The sequence below is a fragment of the Bubalus bubalis genome, chromosome 1 (assembly GCF_019923935.1).
Source record: "Bubalus bubalis isolate 160015118507 breed Murrah chromosome 1, NDDB_SH_1, whole genome shotgun sequence".
In the NCBI taxonomy this organism is placed as follows: Eukaryota; Metazoa; Chordata; class Mammalia; order Artiodactyla; family Bovidae; genus Bubalus; species Bubalus bubalis.
Window position 1 is genome coordinate 91,587,687 of NC_059157.1, and position 20,650 is coordinate 91,608,336.

Sequence of the window (20,650 nt, forward strand, 5' to 3'; positions counted from 1 at the left end):
TCTGATTTTGGTATTAACCATCTGGTGATGTCCATGTGTAGAGTCTTCTCTTGTGTTGTTGGAAGAGGGTGTTTGCTATGGCTAGAAAGGGGAATGGCAGAGAAGGGAATGGCAAGCCACTTCAGTATTCTTGCCTTGAGAACCCTATGAACAGTATGAAAAGGCAAAAAGGTAGGACTTTGAAAGATGAACTCCCCAGGTCTGTAGGTGCCCAGTATGCTACTGGAGATCAGTGGAGAAATAACGCCAGAAAGAATGAAAAGACGGAGGCAAAGCAAAAACAACACCCATTGTGGATGTGACTGGTGATGGAAGTAAAGTCTGGTGCTGTAAAGAGCAATATTGCATAGGAACCTGTAATGTTAGGGCCATGAATCAAGGCAAATTGGAAGTCGTCAAACAGGAGATGGCAAAAGTGAACATCAACATTTTAGGAATCAGCAAACTAAAATGGACTGGAATGGGTGAATTTAACTTAGATGACCATTATATCTACTATTGTGGGCAAGAATCCCTTATAAGAAATGGAGTAGCCATCATGGTCAACAAAAGAGTCTGAAATGCAGTACTTGGATGCAATTTCAAAAACGACAGAATGATCTCTGTTTGTTTCCAAGACAAACCATTCAATATCACAGTAATCCAAGTCTATGCCCTGACCAGTAATGCTGAAGAAGCTGACGTTGAATGGTTCTATGAAGCCTACAAGACCTTCTAGAACTAACACCCCCAAAAGATGTCCTTTTCATTACAGGGGACTGGAATGCAAACGTAGGAAGTCAAGAGATACCTGGAGTAACAGGCAAATTTGGCCTTGGAGTACGGAATGAAGCAAGGTAAAGGCTTTCCTCTCACTAGGCCTGTATGTAACACATTCAGCACTTGCCTCAGATTTAATGTAAGAATTCTATTTCTATTTATTATTGTTCCAGATATTTTTCAGTGCTGAAGAAATTTTTTGCAAAAATCAACATATATTATCCTAGACAAGGTAAGTTAAAGTACCTAAAAGTAATAATTTTCCCGAATTGTAAACACTTTGTGGAAAATTTGAAGTGTAGGAAATTACTGATAATCCCATTAACCCAGAAGCAACCATTTCTAGCTTTTTTTTTTTTTTTCTTTAAGTCTTTCATTCTGAAGCTCTGTTGTTTGCAAATTAAAAGACATGGCCCCTGCCTGATAGGAACTTACAACTTTAAAGGTAATACAAATGAGAAAAATTTAGACAAAATAAGATAAAAAGCAGATTACATATAAAATAAAGATGATGCTAGGAGATAGAAACACCAATTTTTCTATAAACATATCTGTTCAATTTTTATACTAATATAAGAAGCTTGTAAGAATCCATATACAGAGCCAATTTAAGAAAACAGGTGAGTTTTTCTCTGAAACTAGTTAATTAGTGGCTCTAAAACAATAAGTGAATGAGCATCATGAAAACAGTTAATGAGTAAATTGGGGATTAAGTAGGAGCCTAGCAGGGCTTTCCAGGTGGCTCAGTGGTAAAGGATCCACCTGCCAATGCAGGAAACAAAGAGATGTGGGTTCAATCCCTGGGTCAGGAGGGTTCCCTGAGTAGGAAATGGCAACCTGCTCTAGTATTCTTGCCTGGGACATCCCATGGATAGAGGAGCCTGGGGGCTACAGTCTATGGGGTCACAAAGAGTTGGTCACAACTGAGTGACTGAGGACACACACAAACACACAGGAGCCTAGGAAGTCAGAAAACAAATCTAAGATATTTAGTACATATTGTATCTTTGATAGGCTCACTGATTTCTGCAGTGTCACTGAGACCTACACTGCCTGGAATCAGCCACTTTCTGCCTTATCTGCTATTTACATTTGCAAGCAAGCTGCTTCTCCTTTCTAGTGTTTCCTCATTTAAAAAAACAGGAAAGATAGTTTGTTGTGAGTATTAAGTGAGATAATTCATATTAATGTATTTAATACAGTCCCTGGTATGTAATAAGTGCTCAAGAAATATTAAGCCTTGTTAAAGGCACTGTAAGGAAGTGGATGAAAGATCAAATTCTGATCAGATTGCCTTGTCACTCTTGTGGCTTTTTTCTACTTGCTTGTAGGATCAAATCATCAACAGCAATCTCTATTTAACAACTTTTTGTCCTAAGAGTTTGAGAATGAACCAGTTTTTTCTTTGAATTGTTTTAAGATAATCATGAATTTATCAAAGTAACCATTCATGATTTGCTTCTGGGAAGTCCAGAGTTTTCTAAGGAAGACTTTTACATCATAAAGCCTCTGATAAAGTAGTAGTTATTTATTATTAATGAAATCACATGCATTTTCACCATTAAGATGGAAAACCCCCCAAAAGAATTCTTTATCTTAGAAACAATAATGTTGACAATAATGTTGGATACATTTGAAGTCCATTACAACTTGGCATTTTGCAGCCCTCAGAGATGCCCCTATGGTGAGATGATGGAGAAAAGAAGCAGATTGAACGTTAACATGTGTTACACTCCATAAATATTATATATTTATGGAAAAGTAAAAAACCTTTTACCCACTATTCAGTGTTTAGCACGAGATTAGGATAATTTTTTAAAACATACATTTTATTTTATTTTTAACTTTTATTCTTATTGGAATACAGTTGATTAACAATGTTGTATCAGTTTTCAATGTACAGCAGAGTGATTCAGTTATATGATACATATACGTGTATCTATTCTTTTGAAAATTCTTTTCCCATTTAGGTTATTACAGAGTACTGAGCAGGTTTCCCAGTGCTATAGACAGTAGGCCCTTTTTGGTTATCTATTTTAAATATAGTGGTGTGTACATGTCAATCCCAAACTTCCAATTTATCCCTCCCCATACCTTTCCCCTATTAATGATAGGTTTGTTGTCTAAGTCTGTGAGTCTGAAAAACATACATTTTAAAAACTAACATTTATTGTTTTCATATTATAAAATTAAACTACATTTATTCTAGAAAATTTAGAAAGTAGGAACAAGAAAAATTTTTAACATTTTTATATACTTATGCCAGGTTTTATATAAATGGGTATTAATGTATTTATCATTATAATATGAAGCTTTTAACTTCTAAATTCATAAAGAACCAATAAGTCAACTGACTTACTTTGGTTTGCTGGGCACTGGCTTTTATCAGAAGATCCTGTTGTGTATGTTGGAGGAGACTAGTTGTTCAAAATTACTGTTTGATTTCTTTTGAGTTTTTGCAGCATAGGATCTTGTTACAGTGTGGTCTGGGAGCCCATAGCATCAGCATCAACTGGGAGCATATTAGAAATGATGAATTTTCAGCTTTACCCCAGACCTAGTGAATCCCAACTGTATAATATGATTCCTGGGTGATTTGTATGCACACTAAATTTTGAGTAACATTAGTATAGGAACTACTTGACAAAGTATTCAATATTTTTTTTCCTCTAACAAGACAGTCATTTAAAGCCTGATTAGTCCTTATTCCCAGAACAACATCTTCTCCAACCAGACGATGAGCTGCTTCCTGGGTTCTCATTTCCACAAAACCAGTGTTGGAATGAGTCTAGTAAGAGATCCACCAAACAGCCTGCAGGAAAAGTTTTGCTAGCTCTCCCAGTCAGGAGATGAAAGACACAGAATGAACCTGGGACACACCAACATGCCAATAAAACTCCACAAATTTGAAGTCTTTGTTGTGCAGCATTTTATAACTTTATCAAAGCCCTCTTCCTGGACTCAGTGTTGAATGACCAGTAAATGGTGTTGAATCAGTTGATAAACCGATTAATGAAGTTTATCAATACCATTTTCATCAAAAGAGATTTTGATGCAGTGGTCTATTGACCTGGAGAACTGAATCTGGCTTAAAGACCAAAGAGAAAGAGAACACTCCAAAACAACACAACCTGTCAGTTGAGAAGCTTTTAAGACGGGAGTAAATGTGTGCTTTCTCACCCTCCTATTCCTTATTTGCTGGAATAGGAATGCATCGACAAAGCAGAGCTATGGCAATTTCCTGGTAGGCATAACTAATAATAATAGCCTACATTATTACTGTGGTAATATGTAGTTTTTACATATTACTACAGTAATAATGTAGGCTATTACTATAGCAGTGCTTCTCAGACTTTAATGTGCATATAAATTACTTGAAGATTTTGTTAAAATGAGGATATTGATTCCTAGTAGGTCCAGGCTGGGGCCTGAATTTGCCATTCTAACAAATTTGCAGGTGGTACTAATATTGCTGGTCCATAAAATGTATTTTGAGTAGCAAGTTCTTACCATGATCTCTTTTGAGAGTCACAGAAATTCTGGGAGGTAGGTAGAGCAAGCATTTTTTTTCCTCCTCTTCATCAGAATATTGGCTCTTTGAGGGTGAGGATTTGGATATGTTGCTCATTGCTATATCCCAAGTGCCTATAATAGTAGGCACACAGTACATTTTTATTGGACGGATGAATGGCTGAATCTTAATTTTATAGAAGAATTTAAATAATGCTTTAACCAAAGTCACATTCTATTAAGTGGTGAAGCTGGCATTTGAGGCTAAAAATCTACTCAAATCTGAGTTCAGTAAAAAATGAACCTGTTTAGTGAATTGACTTTGTTTTTGGTAACAGAAAATTTTTTTAAAGGAACTTTAAAAATTGAAGTATAAAGGAATGGCCAAATCATAAGTGTGTAATTAATTAATTTATGCAGAGGAGCATTCAGAACCATCTCTCAGATCAAGGAATTACCAGTTCACCAGGAATGTGCCTCCCACTTCCCTCCAGTCATGATCCTCTCCTTTAGACGTGGGTGCTGTTATGACTTCTATCACCACAGAATAGTTTGAACTTGATAGAAGTAATATTTTATAAGAGATACTATTTAGTGTTTGCTTCTTTCACTCAATATTATATTTGTGTTCTTGAAGATAGCAATGATTTACTCATTTTCATTTTATAGTATTCCATTGTGTGTATTGTGTTTGTTCCACAAATATACCAGAATTTGTCATATAGTTCACTGTTGATGGGCATTAGAGTTGATTCCTGTTTTAGGCTAATATGAATAGTGCTGCTACAGATATTTTTGTACATAATTTTTGGTGAACATATGTACATATTTCTATTGGATGTATTAGTATATTAGAAATGCAACATTTCTGATTTGGAGTCCATCAGTTCTTCTTTCTTTTATTTATTTGGTTGCACTGGGTCTTAGTTGTAGCACACAGGATCTTCGTGCATCATGAGGGGTTGTTTTGTTGTATGGCGTGGGCTTCGTTGCTCCACAGCATGTGGGATCTTAGTTTTGCAACCAGGGATTGAACCTGTGTCCCCTGCATTACAAGGTGGATTCTTAACCATTGGACCAGCAGGGGAGTGCCTATTTCATTTCTGGTAGACATCACCAATTTTTCAAAGAGACTATATCAATTAATTGTTTTGTTTTTTTTCTGTGATTTTTTAAAATGGTGATTAAATTCAGAGGAAAGACTACTTTAAAAGTCATCATTAGTTTTCTCTTAGCTGTAAAAGGTTAGCATTCATGAAATAAGAACAGGTTATTTTTAAAAAAGAACAGTTAGAAATTGAAAATATGATAACAGAAATGAAAAGCTCAACAGAACAATGGAAATCTCTAAGAAATTTGAAGAAACAGAAAAAGATATGGAAAATATAAAATATTAAAAAAATAAAGGACCAATTTTAAATTAAAAAAATTAAAATTTTTAATTTAAAAAATTAAATTAAATTTAAAGGCTCAATACCTTTAATGTTTAAAGAGAGAAAAAGGAAAGAGGGAAAAGAGAAAGGAGGAAATCATTACTCAAATAGTCAGAGAAAAATTTCCTCAACATTGCTTTTTTCCTGTGTGTTTTTCTTGACCTCTGTGTTTCATGGCAAAGTCTTACCACGTTTATCTCTGACCTTGCTTGCCCATCACATTTAAGAGTGTGGCCCTGAAAGGACTGAGCCTGTGGTTGAGGATTACTACAAGCTTCACTGTACTTGTCGATCCAGTTGGACTATTATTTCTAGAAATAAACGTTAGAGTTTCCAGGTTGAAAGGATCCATAGATTTCCCAGCAGAGTTAAAAATAATTAAAAAAGACTCACTCCATGACCTATAATTTTTTACTTTCTCAAGTTCTACAAATTTCCAGAAAAAAGTCACACACAAAAGATAAAAATCAGATTACCAAGGAATTGTCAACAGCAACAACAGAGGCTAGAATATAATGAAACATTGCCTCCAAATTTTTGAGGAAAAGTGATTCCTAGAATTCTACACTCAGTGAAATTCATAAACAAATGTGAGGATGAAATAAAATCATTCAGATTTTTCGGACTCATGCTCTGAAAAATTTAATCTCCTATGAGCTTTTTCTCAGAGATATGATCTATTAAAATGAGAGAGTAAACTAAGAAAGAGAAAGACATAGGAAATAAGAAACAGGAGATTTAATATTAGAGATTGCAAAAGACTCTTCAGAATGAATGAAGGGAGAGCTAGGCATCGGGTATAGAGACAACAGGCATTAATGTCTAGAATTGTTAGAATAAATTTTATTCTAATTTTACCACTGATAGCTATTTAACTTTCTTTCTTTTTTTTTTTTTTTTTAGTGGGTAGTCTTTCCCTTCTCTAGGGGGTCTTCTCAATCCAGGGATCGAACCCAGGTCTCCCACATTGCAGGTGGATTCTTTACCATCTGAGCCACCAGGGAAGCCCAAGAATACTGGAGTGGGTAGCCTTTCCCTTCTCCAGGGGATCTTCCTCACCCAGGAATTGTACCGGGGTCTCCTGCATTGCAGGCAGATTCTTTACCAGCTGAGCCACCAGGGAAGCCCCCTTATATATATATAAATATATGCAAACGTCTTCAATAGAAGTTCACCCCAGCCCCGTCCCAGGTGGAGATGCTGAGAGTGTTGTCTTCCTCTATTTAACTTTCTTGAGGTTTATTTTGCATACATCTATTGGGCTTCCCTGGTGGCTCAGATGGTAAAGAATTTTCCTGCAATTTGGGAGACCTGGATTTGATCCCTGGGTTGGGAAGATCTCTTGGAGGAGGGCATATCAACCTATTCTAGTATTCTTGCCTGGAGAACCCCATGGACAGAGTAGCCTGATGGGCTACATACAGCCCATAGGGTTGCAAAGAGTCAGACACAGTTAAGCGACTAACACACACACATATGCAAATATATAAATGCATATATATATAATATACATTTTAATCTATAATTAGGGCTCCCCAGGTGGTTTATCAGTAAAGAATCCACCTGCCAATGCAGGAGATGCCAGAGATGCAGGTTTAATCCCTGGGTCAGGGAGATCCCCTGGAGAAGGAAATGGCAACCGGCTCCAGTATTCTTGCCTGGAGAATCCCATGGAGCCTGGTGGGCTACAGTCCATGGACTTGCAAAGAATCTGGCACAACTGAGTGAGCATGCACAATCCATGACTAAGATGTGTATTATTTTGGCCAGTTGTTCTTGTGTCTATTCCTAGTGAATCTTTTGCTGATATCCCGAGAATCTTATTTCAAAGCACCTTCAATCATTTCTCCTGTGTATGCAAAGATACTGGGAAACAGTGGAGAGGACAAAAGAGAGGAAGCAGGAAGAAGGAAAACTTGAATATTCCCACAAATGCATGATTAGTCTATGAATTAAGGAGAGTCTTTGTCCCTGGATAATTCAGGATGAACACACTTCCCCTTCACCCCGAGTGAGGGCAGCAAGTTTACTCTGGGAGGCTTATATGGTGACCAGTGCAGAAAAGGAATCCTGTAATACAATTAAAGACCCATAGCTGTTTAATTGACACAGATGTTCAGGTATGAGTCACTGGAAAATGATCGTCATTTTTACTGTGAAATGAGACTGGTCCAGGTGAGGCTACTCCCTCAAAGGAAAACCCAATGTGGTGCAATGTGCCCAGGTAAGGCAGTGGGTGTATTTTGAACACCAAATTGCCTCTGGCTCAAATTTCCTTAGGTTTAAGTCCCATATCTTGTTTGTAACCCCTCTGTTACTTGCTGCTGTTACTAAAAACTGTTCTCACATTTGAGTGAGCCTCCGAATAACGTGGAGGGCTTATTAAAACACAAATTCATGAGTCCTACCTCCAGATATTCTAGTTCAGTGAGAGACTCAGAATTTTCATATTTAACAAATTCTCATGTGAGTCACACTTTTTGTGGCACCAAGAACAGAATTTTGAGAGGTTCAGATAAGCAACAGATGAGTTCAATGGGAAAGAGGCAGTGTGTCAGGTGCTTCCAGCAATTGTTTTTGTTTTTATAATGAAATATAGCATCTGGTCCCATCACTTCATGGGAAATAGATGGGGAAACAGTGGAAACAGTGTCAAACTTTATTTTTTGGGGCTCCAAAATCACTGCAGATGGTGATTGCAGCCATGAAATTAAAAGACGCTTACTCCTTGGAAGGAAAGTTATGACCAACCTAGATAGCATGTTCAAAAGCAGAGACATTACTTTGCCAACAAAGTAATAGTCTAGTCAAGGCTATGGTTTTTCCAGTAGTCATATATGGATGTGAGAATTGGACTGTGAAGAAAGCTGAACACTGAAGAATTGATGCTTCTGAACTGTGGTGTTGGAGAAGACTCTTGAGAGTCCCTTGGACTGCAAGGAGATCCAACCAGTCCATTCTGAAGGAGATCAGCCCTGGGATTTCTTTGGAAGGAATGATGCTAAAGCTGAAACTCCAGTACTTTGGCCACCTCATGCAAAGAGTTGACTCATTGGAAAAGACTCTGATGCTGGGAGGGATTGGGGGCAGGAGGAGAAGGGGATGACAGAGGATGAGATGGCTGGATGGCATCACCAACTCGATGAACTTGAGTTTGAGTGAACTCTGGGAGTTGATGATGGACAGGGAGGCCTGGCGTGCTGCAATTCCTGGGTCTTAAAGAGTCGGACACAACTGAGCGACTGAACTGAACTGAGCCAATAAACAGAAGAGTGTACAAAATGTACTTAAGCAAATATGTATTTGTTCCATTTAAAGGATAATGTTTTAAAAAACCCAGGAACTCACCAGTCAGATCAAGGCATATAGCTTTCTAGCACATTGGAGCATCCTTGGGGTGACTTGGCTAGCTTTTATTTTGCTTGCTTTTTGCCATATATGTTCATGAGTGAGACGGGCCTGTAATTTTCTTTTGTGGGTGTTGTCTTTGTTGGCTTTTGTAATCTAGGTTGTGCTCATAAACAGAGCTTAGTATTTTTTCTCTTTTGTATTCTGGAATAGTTTGTGTTAAATTAGAATTCAATTATATTTAAGGACAAATTTTTATGCATTCAATAGCCAAATATTCCTGCCCTATATGAAGAAAAATATGTCATAGAAGCCAACATAAGTGACTAAAGTTCTGATTCAGTATCTTTTTTAAAAATTAATTTTTTATTGTTGTACACCTGGTTTACATTTGTGTTTTCTGCTGTACAGCAAAGTGAATTGCCACACATATACATATATGTACATCCACCATCTTCCAAACTCTATTCCTGTATAGATCATTCAGTTCAGTCACTCAGTAGTGTTCAACTCTTTGAGACTCTATGGACTGCAGCATGCCAGGCTTCCCTGTCCATCACTGACTCCCGGAGTGTACCCAAACTCAGGTCCATTGAGTTGGTGATGCCATCCAACCATCTCATCCTCTATCGTCCCTTTCTCTTCCTGCCTTCAATCTTTACCAGCATCAGGGTATTTTCAAATGAGTCAGCTCTTTGCATCAGGTGGCCAAAGTACTGGAGTCTCAGCTTCAACATCAGTCCTTCCAACGAACATTCAGGACTGATCTCCTTTAGGATGGATTGGTTTGATCACCTTGCCATCCAAGGGACTCTCAAGAGTCTTCTCCAACACCACAGTTCAAAAGCATCAAATCTTCAGTGCTCAGCTTTCTTTATAGTTCAACTCTCACATCCATACATGACTACTGGAAAGACCATAGCTTTGACTGGATGGATCTTTGTAGGCAAAGTAATGTCTCTGCTTTTTAATATGCTATCTAGGTTGGTCATAGCTTTTCTTCCAAGGAGTAAGCGTCTTTTAATTTCATGGCTGCAGTCATCATCTGCAATGATTTTGGAGCCCCTCAAAATAAAGTCTGTCACTGTTTCCATTGTTTCCCCACCTATTTGCCGTGAAGTGATGGGACCAGATGCCATGATCTTAGTTTTTTGAATGTTGAGTTTTAAGCCAGCTTTTTCATTTTCCTCTTTCACTTTCATCAGGAGGCTCTTTAGTTCTTCTTCTCTTTCTGCCATAAGAGTGGTGTCATATCTGAGGTTATTGATATTTTTCCTGACAATCTTGATTCCAGCTTGGGCTTAATCCAGCCTGGCATTTCTCATGATGTACTCTGCATATAAGTTAAATAAGCAGGGTGACAATATACAGCCTTGACGTACTCCTTTCCCTATTTGGAACCAGTCTGTTCCATGTCCAGTTCTAGCTGTTGCTTCCTGACCTGCCATATGGGTTTCTCAAGAGGCAGGTCAGGTGTTCTGGTATTCCCATCTTTTTAAGAATCTTCCACAGTTTATTGTGATCCACACAGTCAAAGGCTTTGGCATAGTCAATAAAGCAGATGTTTTTCTGGAACTCTCTTGCTTTTTTGATGATCCTGCAGGTGTTGACAATCTGATCTCTGGTTCTTCTGCCTTTTCTAAATCCAGCTTGAACATCTGGAAGTTCATGGATAATGTACTGTTGAAGCCTGGCTTGGAGAATTTTGAGCATTACTTTGCTAGCGTAGGAGATGAAAGCAATTGTACGGTAGTTTGAACATTCTTTGGCATTGTCTTTCTTTGGGATTGGAATGAAAACTGACCTTTTCCAGTCCTGTGGCCACTGCTGAGTTACAGAGCACCAAATAGAGTCCTGTGCTATACAGCAGATTCTTATTAGTTATCTCTTATATATAGTAGTGTGATTCAATATGTTTAATGATAATCAAACTATTAAATTTTCCCAGTTCTTTAATCAGATTTTGTAAGTTGATATATTTCTGAGATTTTTCTATTTCACCAAAGTTTTCGAAGGTATTTTCCTTTAAAATTTCCTCTTGGGGATGTAATTGATATATAACATTGTGTAAGTTTAAGGTATATAATGTATTTATTTGATACATTTATATATTGCAATATGATTCCCACTGTAGCTTTATAACACTTCTATCATGTCACATAATTACCATTTCTTTTTTGTGCTGAGAACTTTTAAAACTTGATCTTTTAGCCGTTTTGTATGTGTGCCTGCTATGTGTGCATGTTGCTTTAGTCTTGTATGACTCTGTGTGAGCCTATGGACTGTAGCATGCTAGGCTCCTCTGTCCATGGGATTCTCCAGGCAAGAATATTGGACTGGGTTGCCATGCCCTCCTCTGGGGGATCTTCCTGATCCAGGGATTGAACCTGCATCTCCTATGTCTCCTGCATTGGCAGGTGGGCTCTTTACCACTAGCACCACCTGTGAAGCCCCATAAAACAGTATTGTTGACTATAATCACCATGCTGTGTGCATCAGATCTGCAGAATTTATTCATCATCTAGTTGCAAGTTTGATTCTTAAACATCTTCCCAGTCCTTCCACCTCCCACTCCCTCCTAACCATCATTTTGCCATCCATTTCTACGACTTTGATTTTTCAAGATTCTACATATAAGTGATATGCAATATTGGTCTTTCTCTGTCTAGCTTATCTCACTTAGCATAATGTCAGCAAGCTTCATCCACGTTGCTGCAAGTGGCAGGATTTCTCTTTTTTTCATGGATGAATAATGTTCTGTTGTATACATATGTCCACCACAGTGTCTTCATCCATTTATCCACTGGCAGACACTTAAGTTGTTCCCATATCTTGGCTGTTATGAATAATACTGCAATAAACATGAGGGTGCAGGTATCTTTTCCATATTCTGTTTTCATTTTCTTTGTATATATACTGAGGAGTGGGATTCCTGGATTATATTATTTAGAAAGTTTTTAGCAACCTCCACACTGTTTTCTGTAGCGGCCAAATCGATTTACATCGCACCCACAGTGCACAGGAGTTCTCTTTTTTCACATTCTCGCCAACGCATCTCTTGTCACCTTGGTGACAGCTAGTCTGACAGGCTTTTGGAGGTCATGGAGAGGATGTGACCACCAGTTGACCCAGGAGCTGACTCGGGCAATCGGGGGCTCCTTCCCACCTCCAGGTCCTTGGAATGTATCCTCCACCCACTGTTCCCACAGCCTTGAGGAAGGCAGGCTTGAGAAAGCAAGGTGTGGTTGAGACACGTTTGGACAGTATACATGACTGAACCCAGGTAAGGCCTGTGTATAAACCGTAAGATGCTGTCTGGTGGGTGCAGAGATCTACTCGTCCTGCAGCCGCCCACAACTAGCCTCATGTGTGAGTTCCTTTGTTTACTACACCTGCCACTTTCCAATCTCGAGTGGTCTGCTTCCTTCTTAAGGCTCTCTTTGCTCTCTGTGTATAGGGGCCAGTTTAGGAGCCAACACAGGTGTGAGATGATATCTTGTGTTGGTTTTTCATTTCCCTGATGGTGAGTAATGTTGAACATCTTTTCATGTGCCTGTTGGCCTTTTGTATGTCTTCTTTGGAAAAACGTCTGTTCCGTTCCTCTACCCAGGTCGATACTTAGAACTTTAATTTTCATAACTTTCTTCTTTTCTAATACAGGCTTTTATTTTTTTATTTTATTTTTATTATTTTTTTAATTTTATTTTATTTTTAAACTTTACATAACTGTATTAGTTTTGCCAAATATCCAAATGAATCCGCCACAGGTATACATGTGTTCCCCATCCTGAACCCTCCTCCCTCCTCCCTCCCCATTCCATCCCTCTGGGTCGTCCCAGTGCACCAGCCCCAAGCATCCAGTATCCTGCATCGAACCTGGACTGGCAACTCGTAATACAGGCTTTTAAAATACCAATTTCTATCTAGTTTCTACTTTAGATGTCTTGCCCCAAGTTTTGTTTGTGGTGCTTTTATTGTTATTCAGTTATAATTTTTTCTATTTTCCAATTTAATTTGCTTTTTGATTCAAGAGCTGTTTAGAAGTTTATTGAATTTAAACATGAATATTTCCTGGATATCTTTCTACTAGTGATGTCAAGTTTAATAACATTGTGGTGTGGTCAGAGACTATGCTTTGAATGAAACCAATATTTTGGTTTGTTTTTGAAATTCGATTTAAGGATCAGTGTGGGTCAATCTTTGTGTTTCAAGTGTTCTTGAAAGGGAAGTATATTCTGTAGTTGGGGCTAATTGTTCTACTATGTATATATTTTAAATCTTAATTATGCTTTAAAATTTTATAATTAGGTAATTAAATACCTTGTATGTTCTTGCTGATTTTTTAATATTCTTTTTTCCTTTTTAAAATTTTTATTGAATTATAGTTGATTTATAATGTGTTAATTTCTTCTGTACAGCAAAGGAACTCAGTTATACATATATATTGTTGTTGTTGTTCAGTCACTCAGTCGTGTCTGACTCTTTGTGACCTCATGGACTGCAGCATGGCAGGCTTCCCTGTCCTTCATCATCTCCCGGGTCTTACTCAAACTCATGTCCCATTGAGTCGGTGATGTCGTCTGACCATCTCATCCTCTGTTGTCCCCTTCTCCTCCTGCCTTCAATCTTTCCCAGTACCAGGGTCTTTTCTAATGATACATATATATATATATATATTTATTCTTTTTCATGTTCTTTTCCAATATGACTTATTATAGATATTGAATATAGTTCCCTGCGCTACACAGTAGGTCCTTGTTGTTTATCCATCCTATATATAATAGCTGACATCTCCCAATCTCAAACTCCCAATCCTTCCTTCCCTCCCTCTCCTCCTTGGCAACCACAAGTACATATTCTCTATGTCTCTGAGTCTGTTTCTGTTTTGTAGATATGTTCATTTGTGTTATAAGTGACATCATCTAGTATTTGTCTTTCTCTTTCTGACTTTGCTTAGTATAACAATCTCTAGGTTCATCCATGTTGTTGCAAATGGCATCATTTCATTCTTTTTAATAGCTGAGTAATATTTCATTTTATGTATGTACACACACACACACACACACCAGATCTTCTCTATCCATTTATCTGTCGACGGACATTTAACTTGTTTCCATGTCTTGGCTATTGTAGATGGTGCTCTAGGAACATAGGGGTGCATGTGTCTTTTAGAATCATAGTTTTGTCTGTTTTTTTATATTCTTGGTCTATCAGATATAGAAATATTTATTACACTATCACTGTATGATATTGTACATATCTATTTTTTTTCTGCTATCTTTTCCTTAAGTATTCTGAGGCTGTGTCAAAAGTTGCATAAACGTTTTTTTTGTTACATGAAATGTACCTTTTGTCATTATGAAGTGACACTATCTCTAGTGAAGTTTTATGCCTTAGAGTTTATTTCATTTGATATTAATATAGTTGCATAATTACATAATTAATCTATATAGTTTGCTGATCCATTCCTGGCCCTGTACACTGTTCACCTCCTTCTCCCTTCCCTGCTGCTCCCTGGTCCCACCAGGTGTGACACTGAACAGCTGGAAGATGACTGTGGGGGTGAATGGTAACAGGAGTCCTTATTTGTCTTCCCCTCCTCCAGTCATTCTTCCCCACCCAGAGGAGTCAGAATAGGTATACAGGACAGGGGTAAAATTGCCCCATACATTCAACACAGGGATGACTATTCAGCTCTGGTAATTTTCTGGTTCCTTATTTCTGTGGTGATGTGTAAGGACTGAATCATGGTAGCCCCGTGGTGTTGACAATGGAGTCACATATGAAGAATTGTTACTCCAAAGGGCCATGGAGCCCTAAGGAAGGTCTTGAAGAATGCACATTAAGAAGCTTAGTTCCAAGTAACAAAGCTACCACGTGGAAATTAGATCTGGAGTTTTCCTGGAAGCGTTCCAGTGAGAAGATTACACTGGTAAGGACTGTCCTCTCATTTAGCTCATATATACCTATGGGTTCCTTTCCCTATTCCCCACTCCCCCCTGTGCTCCTAAATACAATCTGCCTCTCTGTTGATAGTGACATCTTATGTGGAAGGTAATGGGGACAGTTTAACAAGGTTGCAATCTTTTGACATTCCTCCCAGCAGGAGGTGGGGTCTGTGTCTCTTTTGCTAAAATCTGGCTGGCTTTGACCACATGAAGTGATGCTAGCTGACCTCTGAGGCTGGATCAAATAGGCCATGCAGCTTCCTCCTTGCTCATTGGAATGCTTGTCCTTTGAGCCCTGAGCCCTCATGTCATAATTCAGATTGCCCTGAGACCGCCAAGCTTGAGAGGACACATGTAGGCACTCTGGTTGACAGTCCCAGCTGAGCTTGTCTTTCACCAATCCCGGGACAAGTGCCAGACATTTGATTAAAGAAACCATATTGAAAATGGATTCTCCTGTCCCTCCATACCAGCCATACTTTTTGAGTCATCTCACAGCCTTTGGAGTCATCATAGCTGAGGCCCCAACCAAAACTGAGCAGAAATGAGTCATCCCTCTGTGTTCTGTTAAAGTTCCTGACCTCCAGAATGGGACAATGTAAGAGTATGTTTGTTGTTTTATACAGCTCACTATATTTCAGAGTCACAGGGCTTCCCCAGTGGCTCAGATGGTAAAGAACCCACATGCAATGCAAGAGACCTGGGTTCGACCCCTGGGTTGGGAAGATCCTCTGGAGTAGGGCATGGCAACCCACTCCAGTATTCTTGCCTGGAGAATCCCCATGGACAGAGGAGCCTGGTGGGCTATAGTCCATGGGGTCTCAAAGAGTTGGATACAAATGAGCAACTAAGCACATATTTCTGAGTGGTTTGTTATGCTGATAGATAACTGAAACAATAATGCCAACAAACAGGCAGTTGGGAGCTCAATTTTCTCAGTCTATCATTGAAGTGAAGTCGCTCAGTCGTGTCCGACTCTTTGTGACCCCATGGGCTGTAGCCTATCGGGCTCTTCCGTCTATGGGATTTTCCAGGCAAGAGTACTGGAGTGGGTTGCCATTTCCTTCTCCAGAGGATCTTCCTGACCCAGGGCTTGAACCCGGGTCTCCTGCAGTGTAGGTAGATGCTTTACCTTCTGAGCCACAAGGGAAGTCTCTATTTATTCACAGTTACTTACTTGCAAAGATCAGAAAATTAGGATTATATGGTTGGATATAGAAATGTGTACATAGTAACAACTGCCTTCACTTTGGTGCTTGGCTTAAGATCTTTGTAAATTAGTTGCCAGACTGAGCAGAATCAACCATTTTAAGGCATAAAATGTGTCAAGGCTTTTCACTTGAAACACTTGGAAGATTATTTCTCTCCATCAGTGGACAGGGAAGCCTGGCATGCTGCAGTTCATGGGGTCACAAAGAGTCGGACACAACTGAGTGACTGAACAACAACAAAAGGGCTCATTCGTCACAAGTAGATTTCCTCTACTTGTGGTTAAATGCCTCAGACGATAATCTGAGGAAATTTGGTGTCTCTAGCCTAATCCTGATTCTATTCTGAAAAACAAACAAAATAGCACTTCAAGTCTTCTTCCCTCTGACATGGACTATTTGTTTTAAAATGTGGCTCTGAGGCAGTTTGCACTGTCTTTTGAGGACATCCCAGGAGAAAGACAGCTTTATAGATTAGCTAAACATTATACCTGCCAGATTTCAGATGGTGCCAAAACTTTAGCCTTTTCTTTTTCTATTGAAGTACTGGAAAGTATTGTAATACTTCATTGAGAGTGATGGATGGGGTCTATTTAATGAGGACTTTAGTACTTTTATTTTATCCTCATTGCTTTGTAAAGTAGACCTTTATTTTTTATACTTTTTATGGATGAGTTTCCTCTTTATTACCATAAAACCCAGGTACCCAAATCCTTAACTAAACTCATTGGCAATGTTTATTCTACTTATGTATAAGCAAATAAAGGAAGGCACTCTGGTACAGCTCTCTGAACTTGGATTACATACAGAGTTTGGAAGTATTATAAGCACAGGGAAAATCTTAGAGTTTATTAACTAAGAGTTGATAAGAAAATTGGACAGTGAAAAGGCTGAGAGTATCCAGTTGACTCTATCTCTGACATGTCCCTTGAGTTTCTTTCAGCTTCACCATTTTCTTCTTAGACTGTTACAGAAAGCTGCTGCTGACTTTTTGTCCTTAACCTTGGCTCCCTACCAGCTGCTTTCCCTGCGGCAGTTACACTGGAGGGGTGCAGTCAGTCAATCAGTGAGTTCAGTCGCTCAGTTGTATCCAACTCTTTGCAACCCCATGGACTGCAGCACGCCATGTTTCCCTGGCCATCCTCTATTTTCCCCTTTTCTTCCTGCCTTCAATCTTTCCCAGTATCAAGGTCTTTTCCAGTGAGTCAGTTCTTCACATCAGGTGGCCCAAGTATTGGAGCTTCAGCTTCAGCAACAGTCCATCCTGGAGGGACACAGGCTACATCTTATTTGTGGTTGTCCATGCATTGCCTAGCACAGTGCCTATTTCATGGTTGGTGTACAACAAGTGTTGGAATAAATATTGAAAAATTATATTACTTCTATGAAATATTCAGTGGACCCACATGGCTTAAAAAATCGAGCCTACTTTCCTTGGCATGACACCAGCAGCAAATAGATAGACTCAGGCATCTGAGTGCCACTCAATGATCAGAATGGGAGTGTGATGGCAGTGAGAGGAGCTAAGTGCTGGGTTGCCAGAGGATTTAAATACAAATATGCCAGGAAAAAGTAATAAAATTTACATAAATGTGTACCTATATGTATATGTGTGTGTCTCTCTCTATATATATACACATACACATGCTGCTAAGTCGCTTCAGTCGTGTCTGACTCTGTGCAACCCCATGGACTGCAGCCTACCAGGCTTCTCCGTCCATGGGATTCTCCAGGCAAGAACACTGGAGTGGGTTGCCATTTCCTTCTCCAATGTATGAAAGTAGAAAGTGAAAGTGAAGTTGCTCAGTCGTGTTTGACTCTTAGCGACCCCATGGACTGCAGCCTACCAGGTTCCTCCGTCCATGGGATTTTCTGGGCAACAGTACTGGGGTGGGGTGCCATTGCCTTCTCCACACATACACATATACGTATATAAATGAGAAATGGAGAGTTCAGTGATAATAATTTGCTCTCTACATTGTATTTTGCACTAAATCAGGTGCCCCTTTTCATTTTTAATTTAGAAAACCTTACTATTCACCTCTAAATAAGTCTAAAGTAAAGTTAAAAAATTAAATACTTCTTACGGGTTTAAAACTCAATCTGTTACATTCACAGATTTTTTTCATGGCACTAAAAGCTATTGTACACATATTAAGGGCTTCAGAAGTGAATTTACAACCTGTATTAAAATGTACATTGCTTTATTTGTAGAAACACTTTTTTTTTTGTTTGTTTCAAGCTATTATGATTTTTGATAAAGCTGCCAGAATCTCTGTGTAAAAAAACACAGTGAAAAGGTAGAATCCTGTATTAGTAAGAGGGTGGTATTCGGTGACTCTCTGTGGCTTCCAAGGCCCTGAAGGGGCCTGTGCACCAGGGAGCTTTGCTCTCATGGCAGGTTTGAAGCAGACTTGACAGGGAGTCAGACCTAGAGAGCATGAGACAAGGGCTGTGTGAAAGTTTCACAGTTTGGTAAAAAACCAGAAACCACTTAACTAGAAATCTTTTCTCACTTGCTTTTCCTGACAGGAAAAGCAAATACTGAGAAACACTAGTTTGAGATACTAGGCAGTGCTAAGGGCTTAGGGGAGCCTCCCAGGCTCCTGTCTTTCTCTCTCTACAGGCGCCGCCCCACAACTCTCCACAGAACATGGAGAAATCCTTCTGAGAAATGCCTCAGGTCATGCTGTACTGTGCTTAGTTACTCAGTTGTGTCCAACTCTTCATGACCCCATGGACTGTTTCCCGCCAGGCTCCTCTGTCAAATGGAATTCTCCAGGCTAGAGTACTGGAGTGGGTAGCTGTTCGCCTCTCCAGGGAATTGTCCCGACCCAGGGATCGACCCATGTCTCCAGTATTTTAGGAGGGTTCTTTACCATCTGAGCCACCAGGGAAGCCCAAGAATACTGGAGTAGATAGCCTATCCCTTCTCCAGTGGATCTTCCCAACCCAGGAATAGAACTGGGGTCTCCTGAACTGCAGATGGATTCTTTACCAGCCGAGCTACCAGGGAAGCCCCCAGATCATGCTACCTCCCTACAAAAAGATCTGTGGATTAGGGTTTTGCATAACACCCACAGATAAAGGCCAAAGTCCTGGATTCTGGCCAAATTGAAAACTTATCTCATGCCACTCTTCTCTTTGAGCTTTTGGCTTCACCCATCCTGGAAGTTTCCTGGTTGTTTCTGGAAAACTCCAGTGCCATGCTGTTTTCAAGGCCTGTACACTTGCTGCTTTCTCTGTTGTTAACATGGTTCCCCCAGATATCCACATGGCTTGTTTCCTTGCTTACTTAGGTCTTTGCTCAAATGTCACTTTTTTAGAAGCCTTGTCTGACTACCTGATCCCCCATATTTAGCACTCAGTCCTTCCTGATAATAGTGTCTTAGGGATATGCCTACTTGCTGTCTACCCCACTGGAAAGTGAGTTCCTTGAGAGCAGAGACTTTGCCTGTTGTGAACACTGATGAAATCCCTGTGCTTGGAATAATGTTTGGTATGTAGCTGGTGCATAGTGAATATTTGTGGAATGGATGAATGAATGAGTATATGAGAGCAATACAAAGTAATAGGTTTGGTGGAATAAAGTCAGGCAAATGGGTTTATAAATATTTCTTGAGAACATTTCCTCATTATAGTAGATTTTCCTGATAGGAACAATTGATTTATCTGAGCTGAACTTTGTGGAGATAAAAGGAGAGAGGAAAGGAGAGAAAGGATAGGATAGAGGTGGAAGACAAAAAGGTGGCAGAAAGCTGAGCGCCGAAGAATTGATGCTTTTGAACTGTGGTGTTGGAGAAGACTCTTGAGAGTCCCTTGGACTCCAAGGAGATCCAACCAGTCCATCCTCAAGGAGGTCAGTCCTGGGTGTTCTTTGGAAGGAATGATGCTAAAGCTGGAACTCCAGTACTTTGGCCTCCTCATGTGAAGAGTTGACTCATTGGAAAAGACCCTGATGCTGGGAGGGATTGGGGGCAGGAGGAGAAGGGGACAACAGAGGATGAGATGGCTGGATGGCATCACTGGCCCAATGGACGTGAGTCTGAGAGAACTCCGGGAGTTGGTGATGGACAGGGAGGCCTGGTGTGCTGTGATTCATGGGGTTGCAGAGAACTGGACACGACTGAGCGACTGAACTGAACTGAACTGAACTGAAAGATTGGGATGAGTGGTGGTGTGGTTCTCTACTCCTGTAGCAGATTCAATCAAGCCTGAAATATTAATAGTCAGTGCCTTTGGTAGGAATTCATGGAAAGATTGTACTGAATAATTTTAAGGGTTTCACTGACCAATAATAAATATGTAAAACAGATTTTCAAGGAACTTGGTAAGTGGATAGTGAAGATACATTGATGTGGTCAATGTAGGAATTGAAAAATTAATCAAAAGCCCCAGAGGAACATTAAAGAACTGATAGTATCACCTCCTGAGGACATTGAAT

The 20,650-nt window shown here is 39.5% G+C and overlaps 1 long non-coding RNA gene across 1 annotated transcript in view; it reads left to right on the forward strand.

Annotated features, from left to right (window-relative positions):
• The first annotated feature begins 778 nt into the window (after window positions 1-778).
• LOC123327569 overlaps window positions 779-20,650 on the forward strand; it is a 56,603-nt gene continuing 36,731 nt past the window's right edge. The window contains exons 1-2 of the long non-coding RNA XR_006550444.2: window positions 779-836; window positions 933-991. This is a non-coding gene — a long non-coding RNA (uncharacterized LOC123327569). The remainder of the gene's footprint in view (window positions 837-932; window positions 992-20,650) is intronic.